Source organism: Actinia tenebrosa, unplaced genomic scaffold (assembly GCF_029948245.1).
Source record: "Actinia tenebrosa isolate PJP-AT-01 unplaced genomic scaffold, QUT_ActTen_1.0 PGA_scaffold0__85_contigs__length_37466705, whole genome shotgun sequence".
Classification (NCBI taxonomy): domain Eukaryota; kingdom Metazoa; phylum Cnidaria; class Anthozoa; order Actiniaria; family Actiniidae; genus Actinia; species Actinia tenebrosa.
This window is the reverse complement of record NW_028292569.1, coordinates 35690797-35700796: the sequence shown is the minus strand read 5'-3', so window position 1 is coordinate 35700796 and position 10000 is coordinate 35690797.

Below are 10000 nucleotides of genomic sequence, written 5' to 3'. Positions count from 1 at the left end.
CAGATCTAAAGGAATTGCAGAGAACTACTTTGAGATGGCTTCCTTAGTAATAAAAATTTGTTATGGGTGCTTTAAAGCTTTCCCTAAATTTAGATCGATAGATAGAGAAAACTTTATTTACCACGATATAAAGATCAGGATTTAAAGTTTAATCTAATAAAATAAATTAGCTAATTCATGAATATTAATAAGGTGATTTGACCAATGGCGTCCTTGATTTACATCACGTGACAAAGTTTTTTCATACCCCGCTAAAAAATCAAGATTCCTTAAAGTCGGGGGCGGTTTTGAATATTTCAGGGGAGTGCGGGGCTGATAATGAATACACGATGCATTAAACATTAGTGGTCTATCACATTTAAAACACTCATGTTGATATTCATGAGTGTTCTAAATCTGATAGACCACTGATATTCAATGCAAATACTAATTTCCTCTAGAGGCGTGTCCAGATTTTTTAGCGTTTTCTTTTGCATTGAAATTGAAGCTACTTTCTTCCAATGCAGCAATGCGGTTCGTTTCTTGCCATCTGCCATTCCTTGAATATTTTTACAGACCATTTGGTAGTAGCTGCTCTTATCTTGCTTGGAATTGCTGCGGTAACGCACTGCACCTCTTCTAAGGGAGTTTTTGTTTTTTTTGAACGACTTTGCGTAGACATTGCTCCGTTCGTAGCGTGAACCAAATTCTAATTTTCACCAAACTTCCTCGATATTTAAACCGATCCCCAAGGACTTTGTAGTTTTTTGCATACCTTACAATATTTATCAAATTGATGCCATTTTACTCTTGTTCAATCAAGCGGTATTTGTGTAGAGTGGTCGTTACCCATAAAACAAAGGTGGTAATGAAAGTGGAACAGATCGTAATACTCTTGTAGAGATTATGAAATACAGTTTGAGCAAAAGTGTAATTGTGCTGAATTCCCAAAAGACGGTTTATATTCGTAAGCTATGTTTGTTTGATTTAATGCGACAGTCAACCTAATCAATTCACTTTTGCATTGGAATGTATTGATGTATTTTATATTTGTTTTCTTTTGAGTTGACTGAAGAGACTCAATTACGATTACGTACGCCCCATACGATTACCCAGAGGAGGTTGATCTAGTCCCGCAAAGGATTATGGTCCGAAAACTTCAAACAGCTAATTTGCTCTTGCCACCTTTGTCGAGTGAGGATCTCAGCTCTAATGGAACTATTAATAGATGCCATATCTGTCAAAGCTCTGGTGTGGATTTTTTAGAATCTGGTGAACTTCTATATCTACATTGCATAGATTTTCAATTTCTACACAACTGTAATATTAAGCGTATTCCGTTTATGTCCTCTGAATCTCGTCGGAGGTCATTTGAGTTTCACAGATAATCCTCGTGAGCGAAGAATAGCCCTATTTCCAAACTACAAACGAAGGTCCGAGAACTAGCTAAAGTACTATCGCCCTGTATAATTGAAATCACAACTTGCTGTGGAATCGAGGGAAGGAGCATGGATATATAATCGTAATTCATGTAGTTTGAGAGTTAATGAAAAATAAGCTGAAATTCGCTGAAAATCGAGAACGCGTGTACTAAGTGACAAATCGTGGACAGGCTTTGTCCAACTGTTTAGTTGGTCAATTTCAAACCTTTGACTTTTCCTCTACGAAGACATATCTTAACTTTAGTAGGTTAACTTGCCTCCGTTTGGTTTAAAAAGCGGCAAAGCTTTGCTACCTTGTTAAGTATCTGTTTAAAATGAGACCATTTTCGCACCTTCGATCGTTTTACAGTGTTGTTGTTGTTAACTTGAGCTTATTTTAATAGGATTTTAAGATTGTGCATCACAAATTATCGACTACGTTCCGCCATTAGTTTGGTGCAAATAATAATAAATAAAAAATAGCCCGTATGATACAATACACATTTTTTAAATTAATTACTATCGGCTCTTTTCATGTTAATTATTTTTTATAAGTTTTTTTTTCTTCTTTTGTTCTTATTCTGCTATGCATATGCTTCATTTCGTATGAGTCTAGTTTACTGTTCTCTTTCTTTTTTTCTTTCTTATTAAATGCGAACTTCAATTTTATTTTTTTTTCTCATTTTGTTTATATTAACTATTTTCTTTTATTTCTTTTGTTCTTTCACTTAAATTTTAAAATTTCTTATATTTTTTATATTCATTTTCTTAGCATTCTTCTTGGAGGAGACAATAAGATCGGCAAAACGGATATCATTTTATTGGCAGCAGTAGAGCGCCAGTAATATTTGTCTTGATAACGACCATCATCATTCTCGCTGTCATGATCTATAGTTTGAGAAAGAAGAAAACTTCCTACTACTCGCATGTTTCAGGCGCCGTCATAGCTGCCCATTGTAACGTCAAATGTGTTTTGTTTCACCTTTTCTTCTTCTTCCATTGAAGCTGCTTGTGTATGAGGATGATGATTTCTTAGCATGAATTATGATGTTTCGTTCGTCGTTGGTGATAATGTCGTATGTTGAGGCGAAGTCAAGCGCTCTGTTAAGGAGGTCATGGCTGATTGATGGGTAGAATTCAACGATGTCAAAGCAAATAAAACCTCTGTTGTTATTTGTTTTTTTATGGATTTGAACCACTCGATCACGGAGGCAGTTTTTCCATTGATTGAATTTCGATGTTGTCGTGATTTGTTGTTGTTCTGATTCTGTCGAGGATTCTTTTGCTGATTTTGCCTATCTCGGATTTAGTAGGATTGATTAGACGGCAGGCCGGTTTATTAGCGAAGTTCGGCTTGTGGTCTTTAAGTGTTATGAATGCGTCTTTGTTAGCTGTAGTGTCTACTCTGTCGTCTATGCCTAGTTTTGTTGCGATATTTTTGTTTTCTGCGTGGATGGCTCGTGTGGTGTTAGGTTGTGCTTTTTTTGTAGGACTTTGTGATCTGTTCTAGTAGATCGTTATATGTTGATGGTTCCAGTTTATAGAAGTTCGATGTTTTAATCAGCGGCGATGAGCAGTTTCGGTTCTTTCTTGATCTTTTCGGTTTTTTCATCTTAAAGTTTAAATGATGAAAGGGATTCAACTTGTTTGAATTTGGGTCGATTGTATTCATCTTAAGCATGTCGGTTTCAAAGTCCTTTAGTTCATCGAATCGGTGGTGAAAACGAAAACGACTTCAAAACAAGATACAGAAACCACATCGCCTCATTCCGCCACGAACAACATAAAAACTCGACTTAACTCAGCAAACTATCTGGACTCTCAAGATAATAATATCAGCTACTTTACTCCATTTTATTGGCGCGTCCTATCTTCGAGCTCCGCCTACAACAGCTCCAGCAAAAGATGTAACCTTTGTCTTAAAGAAAGTTTCTAATAATTTATCGACCGGAACTCTCATCAGTCAAATTGACGCGTAACGAACTTGTATCTTCATACCGCCCAGAAACAAAGCGTTACTACGCAACAGCTAAACTATATCCACTAATTAATTATGTAGATTTTTATATATAAATGATAGTACCGAAAATTCTTATCATTAAATCCCCTGAAAAGAGTGAAGCAATTCATTCCCGAAACAAGCTTGTCGGGAAAAATGTTGTCTTGACTTTTTCTTCTCAAACAAATTATATATATATATATACCAAATGCTCAAAATTCTGACATTTATCGTATATATATACTTATATATATGTCCCCATTTTTTCTTTTGTCTTACCTGGATTTGTATTTACAGTTGAGCTTACACTACAACAATGACGGCTTAAATATGCTCATATGGTAAGTACGTGCGCCCGAGAAGAATGGGGAATAATTATTTTATCGTGGAATGAGGTTGCCTTTGTTCAAGATCAGTAAATAGAAAAGTACAGTTGCCATAACCTTCACACTGTCAGCTTCTGAACATTTGAATTGCATCTTAGTTTTTTTTACTACTTCAAACAATTATTGTCTACAACAACGATTTAAGATGGCGCATCGTTTTTTTATAAATTTGGCTAGCAACAAATCTTCACATCAATTGCGAGAACCTTGAGAATCTCTCTTTCTACAGTAGATACAGCAGTTTAGAACAATACAAACCATTGAAGTTTCAAGAACCAAAAAAAACACTTCATAATTCCCCCATGAGAGTAGAACAAATAAGGGTTATCTAACTGTTTTTAACACAAACCAACTTATTCTGAAAAAAAACACAACTAAGAAAAAAAACCAAACGAAAAAAAACAAAACAAACATCTTGAAACAAAACATACACCATTGGCAACCCTAGGAATCGAGGAACATTGTAGGGCCACGATAAAATAAAGATGTGGTAGGGCCGTTTCTGATTGAGATGGAATCTTGGTGTGATGGAAAAGTTACTTGAAGAATGAAGAAAGGCTGGGGTGAGGTGTACGCAAGTAGGGAAAGGGGAGGGCGGAGGAACTGAAGAAGGAAGAGGACGAGGTGAAAGGGAGTGATAAATTCATCGGGGGACAAAGGTGAAGAGGAAGGGGTGGAAAATGGGTGGGGGAAGAAAGTAGGGTGGGGAAGAAAAAGTAAGTTGATAGGGGGGAAGGAGGTATTGGATGTAGCATTGAGATAGAAGAGAAAGGGAAAAAGGGTCTGGGGGGAAGAACAAGACCGACAAGAGAAAGAAGGAGTGAGGTAAGGAGCTGGCAGGGCAGAGGAGAAAAAGAAAAGGGAGAAGTTGGAGGGGAGGATCGGGGTGTGGGGAAGTAGAGCGCGGTGAGGAAAGGAAGGGGAAGGGCGCGGCTTGGGAAATTGAGAAACGATGAAGGACAAGAATGAGGGGGGAAAATTCGACGGGGAAGCAGGGAGCAGGCAATTCAAGAAAGCTATAGGAGGGGAGATAGGCAGGAGAGGGAGCGACAAAGAATACAAGGGTGGAGAGGTGAGATGGAGAGACAATCGATAGGAGGAAGAGAGAAGAAGGAACCATGAAAAGACCGAAGATCTCATTGAGGAGGGGGGGGAGTGAATAAGATGGGAACGTGGGAGAAGAGAGAGAGAGGGAGAGCGGGGAGAGTGAGAAAGCAGGGAGGTGAAATTAAAACAAGGCAACCCTATTCCAACTATAAAATAAACCGTTTTCGGGGGGCGCAATTGAATTTGATCTACACGATCCTAATTATATTACTTTTAATTGCGATCATGCCTTTATGGGCCTGCGCGCTGGAGTTTCAGGGGGGGAGTTCCCAATCTCTCCCTTCCAGTGAACAAGCCCTTTATGATGTAACCTTTCGTCTAGCCTGCAGAGCAGGCGTCTTTTGATGGATTTGACAGGAAGAATCGGGTTTTGGGGTTCCTGTTTTCGACCAGAGGCCGGAGAAAAATAGGACCTAGCAAAAAATGGCCCGCCCCTCCCCCCTCGCTTCTTTTTTGCAGGCTACTTTTCGTCTTACAAATGGCCTTCGTATTTCAACAATTTTACCTTCTGCTGTTTTTCATTTTCATGCAAATCGAACAACAAGGTAAGATGTCTTATTTACCCTATCCAAATGATCTGTTTTAATGCTTTTCAAAATATTTTTTTTTGGGTGGATTGATACAATGATCGAATGCAACGTATTCACTCAAATCGTTAGTGAAGAGAGTATTATTCTTAATAACCTAACTAACGCCAAAATTTTCTCTTCGCATAATAACAAAAATGAATAGGAAGGAAAGCAACAAAGGGGTTATAAATGACTGGGCTTTCTTCTTCCAAGCTTTGCTTAAATCTTAGACTAAGTCATAGCATGTGTATAGAAGCATATCAGAATACGCCATTTTAGATGATGGCTAGTGAACCTAGCGTGGACTGCGTCGGTGTTCCTAATGAAACAGTTATCGTAGAATTATAGTTTACACCGTAGTGAAAATAGAAAACTGACGTTTCGGACGTTAGTCCTTCGTCGGAGTCATTGACTGTTAAACTTATAATTCTACGATAACTTGTTTCATACGTCATTTTATATCGATTTGACTACGTAGCTTAATTGCAAAATAGAGAAATTTAATACAGACCCGATTGAAGTAGGTTTTACATATCTTCCATCAGTTTGGATTTAGAAAATTGTAACTTTTATAAAATTATCGTCCCCTTTTCTAATACCCATAAGAGAAGGTTTTTGTTCCCATCCTATGATTGAAACATTATTTTTTTAAATATTAGCGTTAATTTTGTATTCAAAATGATTTGAGAAAAGTAAAGTGCTGAAGCTAGTGCTCTTACGTTTGAAAACCACCTAAAACCATAAACGCAAAGACTTTATCATTCATAAGAAGAAAACAAAATAAAATTATTAGGATGCAGGATGAATAAAAAGTTGGGTAGCTTACGCTTTGAATTCTACAGTAATCATAATTTTTTGAGAAGTTATAGTTTTTACTTCAAAGAGTGTTTCACAAAAATAATCAATAAATTCAATTTGACTATATCCGTTACGTCAATCCCTTACCAACTCTTACCAAAGAGATTGAATACATTGCATGGCTGGAAAATCCAGTGGCTTCACAAGTTGAATAAGTTTAATTGGTAGTATTTGCATGTTCGAAAAACCAATGACTTATCATAAGAGAGATTTCTAAATATGATGGGCGTTTAGCGTTTTCTTTATGTCCAACAGAACAGTGAAGCATTGTATTATTCTAAATCGCTCTGAAAAAGGACTCGAAGTTTTAAAACGAAAATCAGGCCTAAATGCTAGAGAAATATGAGTCTTTAGTACACAAAAAGGATCGAGTTTAGGTATAATCTACATTCATTGCAAAGTAATCTTTACCAGTTGAAGCAATTTGGCGGTAAATGGGGTTTGAAGGAGTCATAACTACCTGAAATTTCTCTCCATTTGCACCGCGTCTTCTGTCCACGGCGAACCAAATAAAGACCCAAATAACTCTCTTTTTGGCGGCAATCGTTATGATCAAAATTATCGCCCCCTGTAAAACGAACAATAAAAAAGACACTTCTTTAATTTTAACGGATCCGGTCACAGCAGACAGAACAATGTTAAAACAGGCAAAATTTGAGGTTAAATCGGGGTTGAATGAGTTCATAAACATACCTGAGATTGCCTCCATTTGCACACGACAGCGTCCTTCTTGGTCCACCGGCGAGACCATATAAAGACAAAAATACTTCTCTTTTTGTGCGACTCTCTTTTGCGGGGCCATCTTTATGATAAAAATTATCGCTAACGATACAAAAAAACACTTCTTCAATTTTATACGGAATAGATCGGGGTCAAGCAGACAGAACAGTCAGTACATTCTAGGTATCGCGTTTGGCAAGGAATGCGTTTTTACTTTCAACTAACGCCTTTTCATTTGTCTTTTTATTGTTTGGTTTTGTTTCCTTGCCAAACCTTGTTCTCATTGTTTCTTTGTCCTATTCATCTTATTAATCTCTTTTTATTTTTTACCGCCTCTTCTCTCTTACTCCGACGAAGGACTAGGCGAGTATACTACATCAATGTTTCCAAATTGAGCTTTCATCATAATTTTAAACTTGTAGAACGACGACGTCTCTTACCTACGTAACACAACAAGTATATTATTTTTTCTCGTCTCATGCTACTGTTGTCGTTTTTCCGGTCATGTTGTATGCTATGCTATCTCCGCTCAATAAAACTAAAATAGAAATTTCCTAATCTCATATACTGCAAGTACACTGTGCGAAGTCTTTTCTTCAATGATTTCTTCATGGTTTTTGTTTCGTTTTTACAAATTTAATTTACATAAAAAGATAATTTACATAAATCTCTCATGGTCCAGTGACATGTGATTTGAAAGCTCGACCCAATCAGAAACGCAATGTACACACCTTGTGGGCGCACTTTTACAGTAACGCAGACGTTCCCATGGCGATGACCACGAAAATTGAGTTGGATGTTTTAATCTATACCTATGATGCCCCGCTCGCGTGGGAGCTCCGCTGTTATTGAGCCAGCGTTCACAATGATCCATAAATTAGCAAACATATATCAATACCTAAACCTTATATTTCTTCTTGTTTGCAAGTATACTCCATCAAGGTCCAATACATATCAAAGGTTCATTCGGAGACAATGCTTGTTTTATGCTCAGAATGCTACGGATCAAAAAGAATCCTTACTGCTATTGGGAAGAGGAAAGGCAAACATCCCTGATCCTCAGTTTATCAGTGTGTATGTGATACATGAAAACGTGCACCTTACCACGATCTGATTGCGACAACCTGAAAAAGAGAGTAGAATTTTTTGGAAAACTTGACAATAGGTCGTGCTTTTGGTTTCGGGTGGATAACCTTACGGTCAATGACACTAATGACTACAGGCAAGCATCAGTACTATGTAATCCAGAGTTCTACATATCATGTTGGCCTACTGGTTGCATAGAAGAAAAAAGGTAAGCCATGACTTTTTGGATAACATAGCGTATTTCTTTCATATAGAACTTACGAATTCCTAACTTCTAATGCCCTAATCACATAAACCGTAATTCCTCTTTTTAGAAAATATACTGATATACATATTATACATATTTGGTAGCGAAGGTTATCGTCAGGGTGAGGTGTTTGCGTTGAGAAAGACAGTTGTTGGTGGTGACTTACCTCTGGACAACATGAGCTGAACTTAGCATTTTATGTTTAGTCTTCCTTATGACTATACACTCACCTTGATGAATACACAAACTTCACAACAACACCAACGCCCTGAGTTCGATATTACGAAGCAAAACTCTTTGTCTATTTCGAAACATTGACAAGTTATACAACTTCATAACTGGCGTTCTCAAAAAAAAAAAAAAAAAAAGAGATATTTATTATAACCTACAGATTGGTTATGGGCCCTCGATATCGCCAACAAATCTGCTTTTAATCAAAGCGTGCCCTGATGCATGCATGACCTTATCTAATCACAAAATTTTTAATAAGAAATCAGGTTTGCTATATAATATAGACGAACACAGAGGATCCCGCGCGATTAAGAGTGATTTGTAGGATCCCTCCTACCCCCCATAAAATAAGGAGCAAAGAGAGAGAGTAATTTTTTTTTTACGTGTTCGTGGTAGGATCCGCTTTTTTAATTATTACGTTTTCAGTAACAACAACAGAAGGAACTTCTCCAACACCATCACTACATGCCGGTTCCGAATAATTACGAGTAAGGCTTGATAGCTTCAGCATAAACAAAAAAAACAAAACACAACAAAAAAAATTGGAATACATATTACGTTTATGATATTCATAAATATATATTCATTTCAAATACTACATGCGCAAGCGTATTTTAAAAACTATGTTGTCGTATTTAGAAGGTCTATTTTCTAAATGATTATTTCTTAATTTCTCATTTTATATTCATTTTAATGAACGTACGTTGCTTTCCTTTATCTATTCTTTACTCTGGCATCCTTCTTAATATTTTACTTTTTTTTTTATTCAGATAAATTATTGACTTCACCAAATCCCCACATGCTTGCGTTTTTAAAGGGTACCAATCAAAAAACTGTCCCAAATTGGAAAGGGTTTCTTTAATTTAATTTATAATATACCTGCTTTATCTGTACTATATACTTTCTTCTCAATTTACCCAAGTTATTTTTGCGTTAAGATCACTCAAGAGTTTTCGCCTACAAGAAAAATGTATTGACCAAAAACGAAATTTGTGTTTAAATTTACCTTAAACTTCTTCAATCTTTTTTTCTGTTTTTTTACTTTTCATTTTATCTTTGAAATACCAAACAAGGTATTCATTCATTACATATTGTCTGATCAGTGTTCACAAAATAGGGTGGTGTTACCCTCTGTTATCCCCCAAAGACCCAAGATTATGGATTATTTGAGAAATCGAGAAAGTGAAAAATAGTGTTTTCTCATCAGTTCCTTAATTTTGTTAGTATTGCATAATAATTCAACAATATCTTGTTAAATGTTTGGCATCTGAGTCAGTCCCGGCTATTCGGTAGAAAAGAAGCGAATTATCACCAAAGTAACCCTCGCATGGTCATAAAAATATCACTCGCCTGTGTATAAGTAAGGAATCCAGAGTCTGAATGAGAGTAATATTATA